The sequence below is a fragment of the Galleria mellonella genome, unplaced genomic scaffold (genome assembly GCF_026898425.1).
Source record: "Galleria mellonella isolate WM207_F2 unplaced genomic scaffold, CSIRO_AGI_GalMel_v1 utg64, whole genome shotgun sequence".
NCBI lineage: Eukaryota > Metazoa > Arthropoda > Insecta > Lepidoptera > Pyralidae > Galleria > Galleria mellonella.
The window spans coordinates 9,038,745-9,061,871 of NW_026442133.1; the positions used below are offsets into that span (position 1 = coordinate 9,038,745).

The window sequence follows — 23,127 nt, forward strand, 5'->3', positions numbered from 1 at the left end:
TTTGCACAATTATTTTATCTATTATATAATCCCGCAAAGACATTTTATTTACACTTTTAAATAGCGGATTTTCTTTTTTAAATGTTTAAACTTCTTTCGAAAAATGTCACGTTCAATAATGCCCGCGATATCTCGAACATCTTTTACAAATTTCTCTATAGCTAATTTATTACCAACATCGATAAAATATTACGGGTTATTCCTGCGTTTTATTCCTTTCGGATTTTTCTCCGCGACAAATACTTTTTGTTATAAGAATCATATTTTGTAACTGAAGTGCGATTGACGAGATACCTATCTATATACGTACTTTGCTCATTATGTTACGGCTTAAAAACAAAGATTTCCCTTATGGCCATATGCGTACTAAATACAATGGTAGCATACATAGGTATTTCAGCATAATGTCAAATAATAAAACTATACAAATAAAAATCAATTGCCGAATGTATGAAAGTGCAACACTTTAAAACTGCTATTTGTAATTATCTGGACAAAGTTTGTATGAAAGAAAATGTTTACAAAATTGTACTGAAAAGTGAAAAGTTTGGGTTTTCAAAATTTACAAATAAATAAAAACTGGTCAGGTGTGAGTTCAACTCACACTTCGAGGGTTCCGTATATAGATAGATAAGAAATAAAATTATCTTTATCGCTTTTTATATACGAAATAAATACCTGACAGATTATTATCGGTTTTACAATTGGTAAATTCTTATTTTGTGCCATAATTTTGGTTAAAATCTGGACCGCATAACTAAATTTAGTTTTGAAGGATTTTTGATAATTTTTTTAAAACGGTTCTAGTTTTCTGTAAAATTTATATGTATTATAAAACTATAAGAAATAATTGAGATGAGGTTATTATTTTTTCTTACATTTTCGATCACCTACAAATGAATCCCTTTTCATATGGTAGACTAGTAGGAATTTTTTTAAATTTTGAGTACCCTTTTAGAGGGAGACTTTGTACAAAAGTCGATTGCTTGGGTACCTCTGTCCCATTTGTGTTTCAACCGTGAAGCAGTTGTGTTTGCATGGCTGTGTTTCGGTTTGAAGGGTGGGATATGGCGTGAATTTATAGGGTACAGAGGAATAACACCTGAGTCCTCAGGAATGGCAACGCATGGGGGGTATCATGGGCGAGTGTACAGTACTGCTCATGTCTATAGGCGACGATTACCACTTTACATTAGGTGGGCCGCCAGCTTGTTTGCCATTCTAAGTTGCATAAAAAAAAATGTTTAGCAATGAAAATTCAATTATTTTTTCAATTATCTCTATTGCAATATGCGTGGATCAATTATATGTAAAACTATATTAAATTTCAAATCGATAGCATTAATAGTTTATTTATTTATTTATTCAAAATTTGTGTATGTTTGTTGTTTTTACATTATTTTTACCGGTACCTTTCTTGCACTAGATTACCCGCCAATTAATTATTTTCTCTCTAACTATACTGGGTTGGAAGAGATCTCTTTCAGTGATAAGTCCTCCCTTGCTAACAAGCTGTTAAACTAATCGCTATATGTATTGTTCAAGTGCAATAAAGAATATATAAACATATAGTTGCTTAGATAAATCGCTGTGATAGACTAATAGACGGATGGACAAAGATACACCATAAGTGTTTCTTTATATAATTTTGGCATGGAAACCTAAAAAGTGAGTGTGAGGGAGGATTTAGTTTTATTTTCCTTGCACTGCACACTCGTGCAAAGCTGATACGGACTGTTGGTTTGAAATAAATACTTCCGCACAAATGACAAACACTTGCCAACATGGCTATACAGTATGGAAAGAAGTATAAAATCCCCTTATTCATAAAAACGTCAAACCTCTCATAAACCTATTTGGGCTATAGAACTCTGTTGTCTCTTTCTTTTGTGCTTAATTCCTAATTTGAGAGAAAGTAACAAAAAAGTGCAATAGTTAAAATAGATTTGTAGCAGGTTTTCGTTTTTATGAATAAGAGGGAGACTACAAATGTTGTTGTTGTCGTGTATGCCCCGGCATAGAATAGGCCACTGCGTGGCAACTAATGGCAGAACCCCCTTTATGGGGGAGTCTATGTTCAGCAGTGGACAGTTAACGGCTATCATAACATACAAATGTTACAATGTGGCACTAATTAGTATCATCTATAGGTTTTATTTTCGGCGCGATTGTAACGTATGTTTTTTTAATAGGTAAATTTTTTTAATAAATATAAAATTGTGTTTACTAAATTGTTACTGCGAGTAACAATAAAATTGTTACTCGCAGTAACAATTTAGTAAACACAATTTGTAACAAGATGAATTATAGATTCGACAAAATATTTATAATCGTAGGAAAGCAATAATTATGAATTATTACTTAATTACGATACTGAAATATATTCAATACAGTTTATTTGTAGCAGAAACTAAAAAAATATCAACCATATCTGTGCTGTCGGTTCAATATGTAGAACATAAGTATTGAACATTTTAGGCTACTTATTTTTAGTGCTTTGCGAAATCTAAAATCAAATATGCAGACCTAAAATTTCCTATGCAAATTTTTGATTTATTAGAATTAAAAGTATCTATATCTAAACTGAATACTTATAGATTTTCATTGTATTAATAGTTTTAAATATAATTTTAGCTTTACTATCTAATTATGACTGGTTTCTCACTGCGTACTTTACTTCGTTAACTACAAACCATTATATTTATTTGTGTTCGTCACTAAAACGGAACATTAAATATTTTATTATACATTCTTAAGTGTTATACATAAATGAAATAATATTAATGTTTCCGTAAATCACTTGTAGTAAAGACAATAAAAGATTTGTTTCTAAGCTGAATATTTTGCATACTCACATAGAATTGTCATGTGTGTCATAAATAAATATATATTATTATTATACATGGGATATTCTTAGAACGTTTTTTTATATAGAATAAATTTATTATATAGTAAGGTACTCATACAATCTTATTTAGAATATTTCGAGTATAATATGCGTTCGTCGTATGTGCCTCCTCATAGAACGGGCTACCTCTACTTTTTCCGTGAGTGTCGTAATAGGCAACTAAAGGAAGGCGAGGGATTGGCAGCAGAGTTCCTCTTTAAACATCTTCATAGCTTCACTGCGGTTGCCAATCCGCCTGCCAAGCGTGGCAACTACTGGCAAAACCCCCCAAGGGGAAGGCTTATGTTGAGAAGTGGACAGATATAGGCTGATATGATGAAGATGATGAAGAGTCATCATGTAAATTTTTCTTAAATACCTTCGTTAACTTACAATTTTATTATATTAGTAAGGTAAGAAGTAAGAATAGAATAGGCGTGTGTTCGATTTCGAGTTTCTATTTAATTAGTCATATTAATTAAATGGATATTATTGTTTAATATTTATACTCTTACATAGCTTTATTTTAATAATTTTACGATTTGATTCGTCTCACAATTCCGTAGATGTAGGTATCTATAATAATGTGGTATTAATCGATTAGTATTCAAGACTAAATGAACTGGCCAGGAAATCAAGCACTGCTAAATCTCCGGAGTGTATAATAAATTGAATAACATAATCACAACGACAATAAATTATATTTCGCTGTAATTCGCAGTGTCAACAGAACTTATTTGTATTAGGTTTTATATAGAATTTAAATTAGAATGAGAGAATATTCACAGTTTTTAAGTGCTTTTCGTCGGAAATTTTTATAATTAAATTTTTAAATAAAAACAAAATGTAGTTAGCTAAATTAGAAGAATTTGCTAATTTAAAAGTTGGGTAGCAACTTCTGTCATTTGTTTGAAAGCCTTAATACTCGTAATTAACGTGTGACTCGTCGATCATTCAAAATCTTTATATATTTAATAAACTAGGTAAATTTTACAGTGTTCCATTATGATTACTTACGAAAATATATGTAAATTATAGGTACAAATATTTTGGAAAAATATCATGTTGCAGCATGATTAAAATAATGATTTTGCAGAATTTGTTAAAATATGCTCTGTTCTTTTAAATTCCCGTCGATGGTAAACAGTGTGATGATAAAAATTTCAACACTATTTAACATAGATACTCGTCAATAAAAAAAAAAAACTGACATATCAATATAGTTTTTAAAAAGAAGTTAAGAAATAAATTAGAAATATGAAAATAAATCAGGAAAGAGAGCAATTTGTAAGAGTCGAGAATTTTATTAGAAGATGTATGTGTGTATTTTTATTTTAACGTATGTACCGCGAAACTACATAGGAAATAGAAAATTCAATGAAATCGGTAGTGCAGCGCAATTTCATTTTATGTAGCTGCGAAATGCCATATTAAATCTAATTTTATAGATTTTCGCTCTCACGCATCTTATTTCGTTTCTGTCACGAGGAAAAAAAGGAAGCAAAAATAATAAAACATGAAAGTTGGAGTGAGATAAAGCATACAATATTTTTTTATGTATATAGACGATGTTCGTTTTATTCTGTTACTAGCCCACTGCTTTGTATGCGTGGATTTCAGAAGTAAGAAAACCAATGAAATAGATGGTTTCTAGACAACGTATAAAATATACACCGGATTTTAAGTTTGACTTTCAGGAGCACAAGTAAGACTGCATTTACTCGTAATTTGATGTAGTAGTTTTATCTTGGTCAGAAAAAAATATCCCGATAGGTAACGGTAAAACAGCGTTAATATTCATATATAGACTTGTTGTTGATTCAAATTATGAAGGTAGTTACTATCTATGATTATGTAGTTTCCTTTGGCACATATATTCCAAATATTCAAAGACTTTTCAACGTTTAACGTTTTAGAAAAATTGTCTATGTACATGTACATATAAATGTATTAACAAGCATGTGCATGATTTACTTGTCATTTTCGAATTCTATTATCTGTATTTGCTTTTACAATTTTATCTATTGAGTTATTTAATATTTTTATATTTATTATTGCAATTTAAGAAAAGAAAATTGATTGAAAATTTGTAAATATTTTTACTTTTACTAATAACGAGAAAAAATATTTTGAAGGGGCGAGGACAAAAGGCTTATTAAAAATGTGGCATCTTTGTAAAACTCTTATATCTGGAAAAAGCAATTAACAGGCATAGTGCGTCCAACCAACATGAGAGTGGAACATTCTCTTCTCTATTGAATTTAATTCCATTCATGGACTATATTGTCCCTGTGCTTGCACATTGTAATTTATATAATAAACAAACATATTTATACAATAAATAAATAATAAATAAAATAAGTATAATAATAATTACAAGAATTTTATTAAAATATATTATAACATTTTTTATTTGTTTATTACTGGTATGTTGTACACTTGACACCAGTGCACAGGTTTTCGTTGACCTTCACATCGTCGATCGTCCCTATACGCCGAGCAGACCGGTAGCTGATTTTGATACCAGTGGTGGCTCGACCGCGTCGCAACTTAGTCGTATCAGTCTGTAACTAAATGCGATCGTTCCATTTTATTTTCTGACGATGTAATAAAGTTGAATTAAAACTAACACATGACCGATTAAATAGTGATGTGGAACATTCAGTGATTTTAATTGATGATTTTATTATGCAAGACTTTAACCTTTCATTAGAAGTTTTGGAATTTTTCTCTTATCTTCAAGTTACGGAGTAAGTTTTTAAATATTATAATTAGGTGTTTAATAACTTTTACATGAATAATGAATAACCGAAAAGAGCGCATTTACTATTCGTTCAATTATTTACTTAAAAAGTTGGCAGAAAATCGATCGATCTATTCAGGGTAAATTACGATTAGTTGATTGATGTTATGTTGTTGACTTCGGTTTATTAACACGTGTTATACACAACAATGTCAATTATATTTATTACTGGTATGGTTGGTAACACGAATTTTAATTAATTTTTTTATTGCTATAATGATTCGAAGGCAGGTAGGTACATTGTTAAACTGATAGTGGTTATTATTGCAATTTCTTTATATTTAAATAATATGTATATAATTAAAAATATGTAAGTATTAAAAATATACCATAGGTAATTAAAAATGAAAATAATTCAAATTTAGAATATTTTTAAACTTACTATTCACATTTACTTTCGCGCACTTTTACCCGCACAATTCTAATACATTGTAACTATTTGACGTTATAGGCAGTGCGAAAAAATAACCGCTCGAAAATAATATACACTATCTGATAAAAAAATCTGCGCGAAAAAAAATTTTGTGAAAATTCGTACCGCGAAAATTATGTGTGAATAATTCATACTGATCCCATTTTTCGTCGACCTCCTTCGAATTGCGTCTCTTTTCATTAATGACGCTCTGTGTTTTATTAACGGTCGAGTCAATTTAGGATAAGAACTTTTTTAATCGTCTCGGTTTTGGGCGATTGCGCTTGATTTACATCGCCAAAGTATTCTGTGTTTGGTTCTCAGCAGATGGTTTATTTTTTTGTTTCTAACTTAAAATATAGCTCGACAATAGGATAGGTATACCTATAAGCAGATGAAGAAGCTAGTCCATTTTGTAAGTTTTACATATTCGCAGGTGGACGGCCTTGTATTATTTCCTAGGTATTTTAAATGACTTGTTACCAATACAATCTTTTATACAATATACATACCGCTTTATTCTTTAGGGTGGTAATGTGCAAGGGACCCCATTGACGGATTGTAGTTGTATTTTGTAACATGTATTGTGTTATTTAGGTCCAAAGGCAATAATTTTCATTTCACATCAAATAGAGCCTCAGCTTGTTTGCCCTTTATATAGACGCACTGGAACGCTACGCTCTGTTATGGGTCCAGTGCAACTGGAAGTGACCATAGACATATGAATTAATCAACTTTGCCTTTTATTAAAATAGTTTTCTAAGTTTTGTACTAACACGATATGGTTTGAAATCCAAAGCAAAGAAATTAGTAAAATAAATATATAGAGCATACTGACTGACAAATAACTGCAAAGTCAAAATTAAAGTTTAAGGAAGCACTAAGATATATATATATATATATATATATATATATATATATATATATATATATATATATATATATATATATAATGCTTCCTTAAACTTTAATTTTGACTTTGCAGTTATTTGTCAGTCAGTATGTATATATATATATATATATATATATATATATATATATATATATATATATATATATATATAAATAAATAAATGAATCGCTAAATGTGTTGTTAAGTATAAAACTCGCGAACAGCCGGAATAATTCGCCATTCTTTTCAAATATTTGGTGAAGTCTGAGAACGATCCTTATGAAGAGTAAAATGTGGAAATATTCCCCTAACGAAAAATGTGAAATCCTCATTTTATTTCTCTCTTATAAACTGTACTCAGTTCAAACATTTCAATCAAATATTAACGTCAAATAAGTCCAATAGTTTTGACAGAATGACGTCTGTCGGGTCAGCTATAAAAATATTAAAACTATTTTGACGATTTTCTCTTCCCTGTATTCTTCTCATCTATTTATTCGTATTAGGCGCCTAAAACATTCCATCATTTGATATTTATAGAAATTAATTAGGCAGTTAATTGGTTTGCTATTATTATATAATGATTATATATTGAATGTATGTTTATTTCGATTGTGAACGTTGTGTATTGCTAGTAATTACATCTAACGGTACAATTGCTAGCAATTTACGATGTAAAAATTCTCGTGGTCCTTTCTGGAATTTATCGTATTTAATTCTTAATGAAACAGTGATGGTGCGGTGGGCCAAATTATGTTCATCATCACCTATCATCTTTCAGTGGTACCTTGCCAGCGGTAAATCGATAGCCAAGGCTATCATTCCATTTTTATCGCTCAAAAAAACATTTTTTTTTTATATCACTGAGGTGACAAACAAGCATATGGCCCACTTGATGGTAAGTGGTCACCGTGTTGATCCTTTGAAATGAATATAAAGTATTGATTATAATTATTTGACGAGAAGTTAATTATTTGAGTCGAGGCAGTAAGAATACAATGTATTACTATTCCTTTTTGGTCCCTATACAGGATATCGTAACAGGGGAACTCAAGTACTTTTTACTCCTTAAAAAAAAACGACTTCAATCGTAAACTTTTCATAAATACACCGAGGAGCACCGAGATGTTTGAAATACATTGGATTAAAAATATTTGAATTTAGAACGCGAAATTGTGTATTTATAAAATAGATTTCATTTTGAAACAATTTTTTTTGACAATAGGATTTTTTTCTGCAAATAAAAACGCTAGCTTCAGTCGTATTGCATTAACTAGGGGGTAAACTCTGATATTATGGTAATGCAAAGAGCATTGCGAAAATCGGTTTAGAACTGTCGATGTATAGTCATAATGTAACCGCAAAATGAAATGATTTTGTTCTGAAAATAAAAACGCTAGCTTTAATCGTGTTGCATCAACTAGGGAGTAAACCCTGATAGGGTTATACTAATGCAAAGAGAATTGCGAAAGTCGGTTCAGAACTGTTGCATATAGTCATAAAATAGTCAAAAATTGAAAAAGGGAATCTTATTCTAGATATCGGTTGAAAAAAGAATATATCAGCTAAAGAGATGGAAAACAAGCCATCTGGTCTGCATGGTGAGGTCTCCTTACCACTTGACTAGAAACCCGCGCTCATTTGTGATGCGATGGTAATGAATTTATGTATATTCGTAAGGTTGTCTAATGGATTCATTTATTTTTGTAACAAAAAACACCTAAAGTAGAATTGGTGCCTATGATAACAATTATGTATTCATTCCTAATGAAACATAATTAACATATTTAATTGACGGATTTTACTAGATTCAAAAGCAATGTTGCAAAATTATGTGAAATTCATTAAGAATGTATGATTTTAGAGTTATTCTGATGTATAAAAAGAACAAAAAAAAGCAATTTCTAAAAATTTTAAATGTTACAAAATGGTAGTTAATATATATTTTTTAAATCAGTAAGTTAAAAAATCTGATGTTAGCCATTTTAATAGGCATATTGTAATTAGTATTGACAAGCGACTTAGTTTTCTTAGTTTAGATTGATTGATGATAAAATGTAGTCTATGGACTTTTTTAATACTACGTGTGTACTGAATTTCAGGATGGTAGAGCTGTTAAGGTACCAAAAGGTAATAAACATACTTACTATTGTGTACATAATCATCATCAGATCAGCCGTTATCCATTTCTTGCTGAACATAATACTCCATCATCCATCCTCATAACACCTATCTTCACTCATCGTCCACTGACTCTACGCAATATTTTGAGGTCCTCGCCCCATCTAGTGGGGGGTCGTCTTATACTGCGTTTGCCTATTTATTATTTATAATATTAGTGTGTATTTAGGATTTCATATTATGTTTCAGATATTTTTTTTCAGTTGATAGTTATTCCAATTTCCTGTAGGCACTGGCATGAAACGAAGAACTTCCTCCTTTTATTAATTCAATTTAAAAGTTACTTACGTAGAACTAGTTACGAGGTCACTTTTATGCATCTTTTATTAAAGGTATATAACTTTCTAACTGAGACTGCAAAAGTCAAGACGCTTTTACCTACAACCAGTATATTTTTATTTTTTTAAGAATTTTATTTGTCTGTTTTAATTTTTGTACCTGTATAATATATATCATAATGTAATATGTATATCATATTACTCAACTAAATAAAATTCTTGTTATGTGTAGAATATAAATAAATAAAATTAAATTCAATATTTACAAAACTGTGAATTTATTATTTATTACATTTTCGATTTTTTTTTTGATGGGTGAAAATGGTATGGTGACTTCGCCTGCGCTAACGGGATACGCTGGCGGGGCACCAGTGAAGGGTGATAGATGAGAATGAAAACAGGCCAGTTAGCTCATCACGATGAATTCATCAGGAATTAACTATGATAGTTTCCAGGGGGAACCGCTAGGAGGTCGACTTGGTTATGGTGGTATATTGCTAGCAATGGGACTCTCAGTCTCCATTACTAACAATCCCTTTCCCCCCTTACATTTTCGATTAAAAAAATATTTTTACAAACGTATTTATAGTATATGCAGACTAACACAAAAATAAATATAATCGAATTGAGAGACTTCTCCTTTATGATATAGGTGTAAACTTATTTTCTTTTTTTGACATGATTCTTCAGGAATACTGTTCAGTTTCATGAATATATTATGTCTTATTTATTCTTATGATTTGTTCTACTCTGACATGTCATATAAAATCATAAAGGATATCAGGCCACAAATGTACAAAGTAAAAATAAAATGTTATTTCATTGGATTATCCTACGTAAACTATAAATACATACAAGATATTGTAAAACTTTCCATTGATCTGATAGTGTATTACTAGATTTCACCCGCGACTTCGTCCGCGTGACCAGAGTATGTTTACTGAACGGGATAAAAAGTAGCTTATACATCTCCATGCCATATGTAGTATGTATATACCAAGTTCTATAGTGATTGGTTAAGCCGTTAATTTTTATAATATTAGTAAGTATCACCAGAGGAAAATTTTGTACAAAAGTCGTTTGCTTGGGCACCTCTGTCGCATTCGTGTTTCTACCGTGAAGCAGTTGTGTTTGTTTGCATGGCTGCGTTTCGATTTGAAGAGATACGTCAGTAAATTTACAGGGGACAGAGGAATAAGACCTGAGTCGTCAGGAATGGCAACGCATGGGGGTATCATGGTCGAAACAGTATACTCTATTATGTGCATGGTACTGCTCATATCTATAGGCGACGGTTACTACTTTCAATCGGGTGGGCCGTCAGCTTGTTTGCCGTTCTGAGTTGCATAAAAAAAAGTATAGTATCCTGTTAATCTTACTTCTTACTAATACAATAAATATGAGATTGAAGACAATGTGTATCTGTATAGAGGAGATATAAGATTGATATGAGAAGCTTCTTAATAAGAACAATAGAAGTCAAAACTACATATTTTAGAATTTTTGTTTGTCTGTCTGTTAATGAGTCTGTTTGCATGTTAATTCCAGCATTATGTTAAAACTACAGTATCAAATTGAATGTAGTTTTCACGATTATGTGTCTAAAGGTCTAACTTTAATTTTGTCTATGTATTATCTTGATACGCCATCTAGGAGTCGTTATTTACTTCCAAATAGTTAGTATATAATAAATTAGTATTTTTGTTTTTCTCATGGAAATATTTATAAGAACATTGAAGTGAAATATTTTTTTAGCATAACCAAAATACTATATTGCTATAAAAATAAAAGTTCATCCAGAAGTCGTGTTGTTATAATAATTGTATATAGAATAAATCTTTGGTCTTCTTAATATTTTATTCATGATATCTATTGTGCTTTGTTGAATAAGATATGATGTTATGAGATTTCAGTATTTTAATGATAGTATAAATATATAATAAAGTAATTATGTGAAGATATTCGGATGTTTATTACGCATTGCAGTCGCTTAACGGACTTGTATGAAATTTGGTACATGGGTAAGTTATATTCGAATTTAACACAGGATGCTTTATATATTGATGCATGCGGGTAAAGTAGCAGAAAATATTTAGATAATTAATAGATTGTATTCGATTAGGATATATGCAAACTGATATAAAAGAGAAAAATAACTTCCTGAACTGCTTATCTCTATATTATGGACTGTGCATGGATTGTGATATGCAGTACGTCATTTGGTTTATAATAATACTGCTTGTAAACCAGATAAATTGGTATACTTTATTATATTAAAACCTGGCATCTCATTTCGCCTACACATGGGAATATTAGGCTTATTCCAGCTTAAGTGAGTCGGTTTGTAGCTTTTTAATTACATCGCTTAAATACATTTGTTCAATACTTAATATACTGGAATTATTCTGAACATTTACGTTTCCTTTTTTGTAATATTTTTTAAAATAAATTAACATAATATTTATTTTCAGCAAAATCATTATTTTATTATTATTTAAGTCTGTAAGACTGTAACTTAGTCGAAGAGGAGAATGTTACGTCGCGAGTGGGTCTATATTAATTACTAGCTATATCCCGCGGCTATGCTCCCGTGAATTAGTATATAAAGTATTCTATGTTTATTATATATGATAATTTAGGATATAGCCTACTCGTATACAAAATTTAATTCAAATCCGTTCAGTAGTTTTTGCGTGAAAGACCAACAAACATCCATCCATCTATCTATGTATGTATCCATCTATCTATCCATCATCTATCCTTATACATTTTTGCATTATAATATTAATAAGATGGTATAAAGAGAATCAAAAATATATTAGGTATCTACTTTGTTGCTCTTTATTTTTATGCTTTGATTACCATTAGTTTGATATATACTTACACAAACAAACCATAATCAGTCGAGTAAGAAGTCAGTTCGAAGTAACCTAATGAAAATAATTTTATTTTGTTTGTTTACAAGAAAAGACAAGGGTGCGAGTTTTATGACTAGTGTAGTAAACTACGTCAATCGAGTTTCACTCAGTGAAAAAAACATTCTTAATATTGCTTACTACTTGAGTGCTTGCTTGAGTGGAGAAATTTTTATACAAGGTCGTAATTTTTATATAATATTGCTAAATTTGCAGTTATAAATTATTAGATCTCAGTATCGTACTATTATTATATTAGAAAAGTTCATATAAAATTTTGTAAAGATATAAAACGTGTTTTAACAACAAATTTAAATTCGTGACAAATTTCACTTATATCAATTCCTGGTGAATTGATATAAGTGAAATTTGTCACGAAACACAGACAAAGTGGCGTGGTATGTAAGTATGAGTGTAAGTATAAATGAAGCAAGAGATGGTAAGCAAAGATAGAGACTTTTGGTATTAGATTTTTTAAATAGCGTTAGGATTTAGATATGATATTAAGTCAAATGTCTATTTATATGTTACTCAGTACTGATCAATGCTACACTGGTACACAGTGTAGCATTGATTATAAAATTTAAAATACTTGATAGGGTAAAAATAGAATGTTCTTCATATAATCTTTTAACCCTCACACATAGTGTAATTACGATTAGATATAAATTTTTGGCGCATCCTCCCATCTTTAATTAATATTTGATGGAATATAATTTTGTTTTTGCTTTTAGCCTTTTCAACAATATTGAATGATGTAAATTCTTTTTTTATTCCCTCGCAAATGACTACCGCCGCTCGTGAGCAATTGCAACACGTAGGTGTATTGCTTGTCAAAAATACATGTAATTATTGGTCTCCGAGCTCCCTATGTTAATAAAGCTAAAAATAAAATTAGTCTATAAAATAAAATCAAATTACCCATTATCAGTTTAATAGCTTTTAACAGGCACATCTTATGAAGAGAGATATACCCAACAAGTTGATTTGTTCATTTGGTTATGCAATTTACCCGACTGGTGTGTATATTTATTATTAGTTTTACTCATAACTCGTGACTGGAATAAAAAGTGTCTTATGTCTTTTTTTATCTCATATACGATAATATCTACCTGAATTCAAAAAATTATAACTATTAGTTAGGCCAAGGCGTTAAGAGATAACGAACAAAAAACGTATTTTAACATTGTCTATAATATTCGTAAGGGTGATATATTTGTATAAAATAGAGGTTGCTTGGGTTTCAAACTGCACAATTTTTTATAAATCTCAATCATGTAAAGTAGTCTCTATAGAGTCACTTAGGACTTCTAGCTATATATATATATATATATATATTAGTCTTCATTCATGAGCTAAATTTACGTTTCAAATTTCTTGGAGATTAGTTTCATGTTTGTGTAGGTTGATTTCCAATTTAGTTACTCACAATAATTGTCTTTTAACAGCATTATCAATCACTAAAATTGTATAAACAGTTATTTTTAAAATATATATAACAAAAGATCTGACAATATAATGATATAATGACAATAGTAAACATTTTTTAAATTGTAATTGATTTAAGATTATTTATTTATAAAATATGCATATAAATATATACAGATGTTAACAATAGATTTTCTCTAATTGAATATTTTAAAATAATAATTAATTTTAATATTTCTACGTTTTTAATTGCAAGAATATTTTTTTTAAAGTGAATATACATATTTTTACTGATTTAAAAAAAAGAGGTTCTTAATTTAGTTGTATTTTTTATTATGTTTGTTAGCTCATAATTCTCTCAATTATAATCAAACTTGAAAAAATATATTATTATTTTGTTATTTTATCAAGTTTTAATAAAATCGGTTCCATCGATAAGTTTTTTGACTAAAATTTTTGCTATAAATGAAGTTGGTATTTTTTGTGAAACATAATCTTATTAAGAATTTTAATTTTTCATGTTACTCAATTTAAAATCAGTTTGATTATATTTTAAAATATAAACCGCTTATTTTGGCTTAGTAGAAGATAACTTCCTATTTACGTGTTCATTGATTTTGTTTTGCAACGTAGCCATATGAAAGCCTCCTTAAACTGAATTTTGTTTATCATCTTTCTAAATTAACATACAATGGATCTTTTTCGTGGATGAAAATCAAAAAGCGCACCCTCCTAAGAATGTAATTATGTGCAAATATTTATAGAAATAGTAATTAATAAAATATTTTATAACCACATAAATAGCAGATGCCGTGCCAATAGCAATGCCATAAATAGCAGATGTTTTATTTAAATACGCTATCGAGAAATGCGTACCTAGTTCTAAAATCCACGAGTTCGAAATTTCGGCCAAAGGCTAGTTTGTGTCTTATAGAAATGTATAATGGAATAAAATTATGAGCTTGTTTTGGTTTCATTTATTTCATTGATATTTTTTGGTATTAAATTTTTTTTTCACTATTTTTTTTTAATATTCGAGTCAAATAAGAGCTTATAACAATTATGAAAAACATAAATTTGATGAAATCCGAGATTTAGATCGCCATGTCGCTTGTTGAACAGTCGACTGAGTTATTATCTCTTCATACCACCACGCTTTGTGAAAATGATACCGACTCTTTTAATTTCTGGTTACGATTTTTTATTTTTATTAATTTTTCTTTCATAGCAAAGTACTATCAAATTAGTGTTAAAAGTGAAACAAGATTTTTATCAGATTTATTATAACATAGTCACGATACCTGATTTGAATGTGTATGCTAACAATTTAGTGTTATTTTAGGATTTTCAGTGTGGATTTCTCGTGAATTTATGGGATAATTAATACCTAACAGAAATGTTAAATTGATTAGGTACTTATATACAACTGTTATTTACTTACCGTATCATGGGCTATTAACCTTTCTGGGTTTTTGGCAAATTTGATGAATAAACGTACTGGAGTTTAACAGGATTTTGATATAAAATATTTTTCATTCAGGATTTTGATATAATATATTTGGTTGGGTAGTTTATTTATTTCACTTTTCTCACAAAAAAAAAGCTTATAACTTAAATAGATTACAATGATAATAGAAAATATTAATGAATTCTCACAATTATGTAATTGTGTAAATTTTGCCATAATATAATCTTTTGTATTTTTTTACGGTAATAAATTTATATTATTTAAAGTATGACCTATTTTAGGTTTATTAGTAGGTAGATAAATTACTTACTTGCATACAATAGATATATTTATTTAAAGTAATATTTTGTTGTTTAATATTATTCATAATACAGGCCTAATAGGTAGCAGGCATTTGGAATCCGAAAATTCTCATATAGGTATGCTACTGAAATTTCTACATGCAATAAATAAATACCTACATGTTATCTATTATTTATTAAAATACCAATTGATTAATATTTTGTTCAAGATACGTAGTCAATTTAAATAAATTATGTTTAAAATGCAAAAAAAAAAAAATGGTTTACACAGAGTTTTACACGTTTCCACCATCACTGAACTATTCGTCGTTGCCAGGATATTTGGTTAAGAATATTCTTACAGACTGCAGGATGAGTTTCTTTAAAAGGGTATATTAATTAAATGCTCTGTACGGTTGTTTATTACCTTTGTGGTATGCAAATGTAGAGTATTTTATATTCACAATCGGGAATTAATACGACGTGATTACAGGTAAATTATGGTAAATAGTATCTACTTGATTTTAATTGTGATCGGGGATCTTCAACTGTTTCTTAAAAACAGCGATCTCAATAATCTTAACATTAGATACGAATTCAAACTTGCTGTTCCGAAGTATCGATTAGAAAAAAATATTAGGTTTTTTATGGGAATGGGCATTAAATGTTATAATAAGATACCGAAGAATATTTTGGATATACCTTTTAATAAATTTAAAACTGTCATTAAAAACATCAATTGAAAAATACCTAAACGCTTACTTAAATGATAAATGTGCATGGTGTTAGTCAATCCAGCACGGGCTTTTTAATGACCGTGTAATTCTAGACATTTTGCATCAGCCGTTGACTGTCTCACTGCTGAACATAATCTCCCATACAAGGGGAGACTGGGAGGTTTGTCAGTAATTGTCACGCTTGGTAGGCGTGTTGACAACTGTAGTTAGACATTGGTGATGTTTTATTCCGCTCTCGACCATTAAGTTCCCTTATTCGTCTCTTACGACAACCACGGGGTAGAAAGGGATGTTCCATTCTATACCGGGACCATACAGCGTAGAATTTTAGACATAAAAGACATAGTACATTTAAATAAATACACATAATGTAAACAGAGATTTAAAAGAGTAACTGTTGAGTTTCTTGCGGGTTCTTTTGAGCAAATAGCAACTTTCCGAATCTTACACTAATAAAAAATGACGATTTAAAAGTACTTGTAAACAAGTGTATTTAAATAAAGATGATTTGAATTTGAATTTAAAATATGTGTAAATAATGTGAATGTTTAAAATTAACAAATGTAGAGTACTTTTTATGTTTGGGAATCGAGCGCACTTTATATATTTACGAGTATACTGTTTAAAATTTTTGTTACAAGCGCTCATTCACAAGCGGCTTTGAGAACTGCAATGACACAAAAAATATTAGGTATATTAATTCTTGCCACGAGTGTCCAATTAGCTATGAAAGCTGAATTTTTATACTTTTTTCAAATACACATATCGAAACAATACGTGTCGCATCTGGTTAATTTTTTTTTTCGGAATAAAATAAGGAATATTCTATTACATTCACGAGAATTTGTGCGATTTTTAATATTAACCTTGCACCTAACAAGGTAAAAATAATCTTAGTTGCAATAAAGTTTATAGAAAAAAAAAACTGATGAGCTTTATCATTTTTATTTTTAACAATTTTTATCAGAGTTCTTTTAGTGTACATTTTTAAGATAACTAGCTTGATTACAAAGCACATATAGTATTTTTAAGGTATGTAATTTTAAAAATTAAAATGATATAATGGCACTACAAAAGAACAAAAATGTTTTTCATATTATAGAGCTTCATTTATAAATAAAAAAAAGGCTTTATTTTTATACTGCGTAGTTTTTACTTATGATTGAAAAGATGAGAAAAAATACTATTACCTTCATATATCTCTGAAATTTATAAAGGTATATTTGAATATTACATGAAAAATAATATGATGTATCTAATTAGCATTTTTGAGTAATTATCAAAGAACTTTAAAAAACAAATAGGTATACGATCCAAAATAAATTTTAACCAAAACTATGGCTTAAAATAATAAATTACAAATTGAAATATAAATAATTATTAGGTGTCTATTTCGTATAAGAAAAGCAGTAAAGGTAATTTTATTTCTGATTTATCTATGTACGGAACTCTCGGCGTGTGAGTTTAGCTCGTACCCGATTGGTTGAAAGTTGCAAAACAATGACTTACGCGATGTTAGAACTTCATTGACGGTAAGTATTTATAAACGACGTAATTGAAATTAATTTAAATGTAATGTCAGCGACCTGTTATGACGCTCGCAATATCACGATAGCGACGTGGCCGCTTCTATAACAGAGGTATACACAAATCTTCAATTTAGATTCTTCCTTCAAAAAGTAGGAAGAAGTTAAGTCAACACTTCCCACAAAGGAATTAAAAGTCTCATTATGGCGAGACCCCAACAATTCGACCCTCTAAATGAGATTGGCTTTCTCTCGTATATATTCTATCCTACAATCTACCTTTATAAGGTAATATAGTATGTGCCTCATAAAACCTGAACATAACATGTGATTTGGTCATATTAATATAATACCATAATCGTGATTTAACATACAACGATTTATTTTTCATTAAAAAAATTATAAAAAATATTTTAGTATTAATTTATGTAAGATTTCTTTAGCTAAATAAAAAATTCTTTGAAATATTTTTTTTTATATTTGATTTATAAATACTTTTTTTTTCATTTACTTAATTTTGAGTGTTATTTTTTTATTTAAGCCGACTCGTTGCTTTTCCTTCCTTTTCGTGGTTTGGGTATCTTAATTGGCATCTGAACTCGCTTCATCTGATTTCGGTGGACATTGTAGAAATTATCGTCGGTTGGGAATGGTAAGGAGGCTATTTGAATTCTAATAGACATTAGGTTGAGTCAGGTGTACCATTAAACTAAACAAATTATTATTATAAAATTATGTACGTTTTATTCGAAGTGAAATCATTCGGAACTTTCTTCTATCATATGTACATTTTCTAATCGGTTGAATGTATTCACAGACCGTATTGTCCCTGTGTTCATTCACTATGGTATGGTCACATGCCGTGCTATTATTTTTAAATATTACCTTTAGTGGTTTTCAATTTGGTCACATTACATTATTTATCATTTGATGTATCTATTTATTATTTGACGCATTTGACATTAATAATTTGCGTGGTATACACGAATAAAAGCAAGTAAGCTTTAAGAAAAGATATTCAATATATATATTAATTTATCTGAGAAAACAAAGTTATTACTACTAGTTTAATGAATTTTGATTTTAATTTCGATATCTCTGCTAATGTGGAATATATTTTTATAATTCTTTATATGATAAAGTTTTCTCTAAAATTGACATATGATAGATAGTAGTACCTGAATAGAAGATGACATAGAAGGTAGTAATAAAAATAATGGCAGTATGAGAATAAAATGCAAAATTTTGCGAGATAATCTCTTGTTTTGTAAACGACGTAGACAAAATAACGTAGGTAGTAATAGCTAGTTTGCACTACCCAAAACGATAAACATCAAGTTTTAGGTCCTGTCAAGGATCAAAGTGTTTCGTCTACTTTGGAAATTTAAGCTTAATGGATTAAAATGATCCCTTTCAACCCTATTTAGCTTAGATATCAAGTTAGGTATTTAGAATTATTTTGTTTAATTTTGCTACTATTGGTGTATTTGTGGATTGACTATTGTTAGTACACATAAAATTACATGTTGCAGTATTAGTATAAACTAAATAATGGTCAGAGATTGATAATTAATATAGCCGACAGAAGTACTTAAAAGGGGGCTTTTCTACCCCAGAATTGTCTAGTATCTACTTCTGGACGCAAGTGAAAATTTTAACAAAAACAAAGATACTTGAGAGTACATAATGTGCTCTTTTCAAGAGACCCAACTCCTCTTCATTCCGGAAACAATTTTGAATACGTCAATCCTCTAATAGTAGTCAATTCTCAAATATTGGTAGTCGCTCGCAAACTATTGGTAGTGAAATTAAAATAAATAATTGTAATGAAATATCCAGTAATATCTTATAACTTATCATGAAAAAACTTCCGTAAAATAAAACCTAATTCAGTAAAGCGTATATCAAGTATCTACCCACGTTAAATTGTATCTAGAAATTGAGTTTTTTATTTGTTTAATTTTCATAAAAATAAACATATACTCTCGTTATATTTATAATATAGATCTGACGGTTGAAGTGTCTTATTGCGAAGCAATCGATCTACTTATAGATATGCGATTCTATTCTAAATTTAAATATTTTCAAGCTAATATGTCTATGATAGATCTTGGTATTCAATGGAGTGTATGATTGAGCACGATTGATTGTTCACGATTAATGTCTTAAGTGATGTATCTTTTTTTATGTAGATATTATGTTACATCTTTATCAATTCTGGACCGATTTTGATAATTATCATGGGTTATCATGATTGAGGTTGCTGTTTATTTTTTAAAAAAATCTTAAATTATTAATTAGTAAATCTTTATGAATTGATTAATTGACACACTGATATAATATAGATAGATACAGTACGTAATGGTTAACTTTTCTGAATGCACTATAATTAGTTTTATGTGTATGGTTGATGGATAAAATTATTAATTCTAGTTTATTCGTTTCCATCATTTATAGTTTATCCGGATTTGATTTTAAACTTTTCAGTCTTCATAAGCTTAAATTAAATGAAATTAATTACACTGAACTAGTTTCAATAGCACTGGTTGTATAAACCTGTCTTTGTAATAGCAGTGTTAATTTCTTGATAGCTGTAGAACACACTTATTAAATACGAAAGCTCTTTCATATCGATATTTATAGCCTAAGATCCCGCCGCTGATTTCTGCAGGTATAGGAAATAAGTATTATTATATTTTAGTTCATCTTTCAATTAAAACTTTTCAATGAAACTTTCATTAAAAAGCTTTATACTTGCAGAAGTCAGCGGCGGGATCTTAGGCTATAATCACCCTCTCGATATTAGTTTCATATTGTGTTCACATGATGCAATTAGTTGCAGAGTATTAGATTTATTTAAAAATCTTTGGATGCACTATATCATTTTTGTTTTATGAAACTAATACACTCATTGATACAAAAGAATTTCTATGTGGCTAATTAAAACATAGATCGAGGATAGTATTTAGAGTACTAATAGATATGCCACGCAATAACAGTTAGAATGAGAGACCATTATAAACAAAACATGGAAGTATTAGCGAGAATAAAATATCTAAAGGAATGGTCCGATTATTTTGAGGGTTTTTGTTTGAATGTTGACATGATCGAGATAGTTCTTGGCTACAATTTATGAAGATGTTTGCGTTGCGTTTAAATTTTTAATGAATTTATAGTAATGGTATACCTCGTCGAAATGATCTACAAAGAAATCTAACACTGTGTTAATATTATTAAAGTGAAAAATTGTAAAGGATGCATGAATATTTGTTACTATTTCGTGGAAATACTACCTACTAAATGAATTTGAATAAAATTTGATGAATAGGTAGGGTATATTCTAATTTAGCACATAGGGTATTTTATGAAGCCGGGGGATATAGTTAGTTTCACAAATACATGAGACTTGATTTAATAATTAGAGATGGACATAAATACATTTTATTAAAGACTAAATAAGACTGATCATTAATTAATTTATTTTTTATTGATATTCATATTTGATTATGAGATTGTATTAGTTATAATTATTAGATTAAGTCTATTTACAAAAATGTAATGAAAAAGTAACTTTAATTAATAAATAATTATTGATAGTACTCCTTTTATTAAAGAAGCCTCTCTATAAATTTTGATCATGAATTGGTAACAAAATTAAATTGCTATGTCTCTGTTAATCGTAGCGAATAAGGAGGTATATTATTACCTTTTCCTTTGTTAATTGATATCGTTCTATTTTTATTTTAAACTTTTTATACGAAGTGCAGCAAATTTGAAATATTGGAGGTAATGTAGAGTACTTGGATATCTGAATTAATATAAACGATATCTTTTTTTTCCTGCAAACGTAACGTCATATGACAAAAGTAGTCAACGAGTTCTAAAAACAGTATATCATCTTCTATATCTTTTCTATATTTTTGCTGTATGGTAACGAGAGGTACACACAATTATTTTTTCAATAAGAATGCAATGATTAATAAAAAATCTACTATGACACGTCAAATAGTAATTGTAGTTATTTATTCATATTTTACTTTGATTTTATGAATATTTCAAGGAATAAAAACGTGACATGGCACTTTAGGTCAGGACGTCTTGATGTTGATGTAGAATACTAAAAGTGAATATAATTTGGAATATTCTTTTTGTTTCTGATTATTATATTCTTTTTTAGAAATTGCAATATATCATAAATACGGGGAGAGAAAGAGAGAGAGAACAACATTATTACTGTTATCGCTGCTGTTCATAAAAAAAAAATGGGATACTTAAAGGCAATACCTAGTTAATTTTAAACTTTCGCGTTGTACCTACATTTGTACCATACCTTTGATGTGGATTGCACCACATCGTCCTGTCGTGACCACAACGTGGTGCAATCCACGTCCACATCAACGTCGAAATGTCGGCAATAAACAAGCAGGTATGTACGTACTATTTACCTGCAAAGGTTTTTCTTTGGATTAAGTCTCAATTGTGTATTTAAAATATGTTTAAAATATTTAAAGGCAGTTAAATACTTCTACGTCTTCCGGTCAACAATATTACGATTTCGAAGATTCCACAATCCCAAAAAAATGACAAAATTTGAACTATACATACATAGACCTGTACGATAATGTAGCAACGATAAATGAGGATACAGTCTTTACTGAAGAAGATATTGAGTGTTTAATATGAGAATTATGGGTTCACAATACTAGTGATGGTTATGAATCCGGTGTGTTTATTTGTAATTACTGCAAAAATAGTAATTAAAATTGTAAATTGTAAAATATAATAAAATATAAAAAATAACACAGGTAAGATCTTTTATTAATGTAACAACGTCGTCAGAAATTAATTATTGTGGTTGTGACCACGGATAATCGCTAGTTATTGACCCCACCGTTAACAGATGGACGTGTGTTATGGATGGGAACTTTATTTAATTACCTTTTTGGTATGTATTTATAAAGAGTACATCATCATTTCAGCTACTATCCGTCCACTGTTGGACATAAGTCTCCCCCATAGACTGCCATAAAGAACGCTCCTGGACCACCTGCATCCACTGACTTTCTGCAACGTATTTCAGAACGTCACTCCACCTAGGGGTCGTTCTACACTATGTTTACCCATATGTGGTCGACACTCAAGAACCTTTCTTTCCCATCGGTTGTCAGTTGTTCGAGCTATGTGACCAGCCCATTGTCACTTTAGCTTGTTTATCTTTCGGGCTAGGTCGGTTATTTTGGTTCTTTTGCGGATATCCTCGTTTCTGATTCTATCACGCAAAGAGACTCCGAACATAGTCCTCTCCATAGCTCGCTGAGT

At 29.5% G+C, this 23,127-nt stretch overlaps 1 protein-coding gene across 2 annotated transcripts in view; it reads left to right on the plus strand.

The window, feature by feature from the left end:
- The first annotated feature begins 5,410 nt into the window (after window positions 1–5,410).
- The window catches only part of LOC113509311 (pyrokinin-1 receptor-like), a 105,609-nt gene continuing 87,892 nt past the window's right edge, over window positions 5,411–23,127 (plus strand). For both annotated transcript variants that reach the window (XM_052900148.1, XM_052900149.1), the window contains exon 1: window positions 5,411–5,637. The gene's annotated coding sequence lies outside the window, so the exon portion shown is untranslated. The remainder of the gene's footprint in view (window positions 5,638–23,127) is intronic.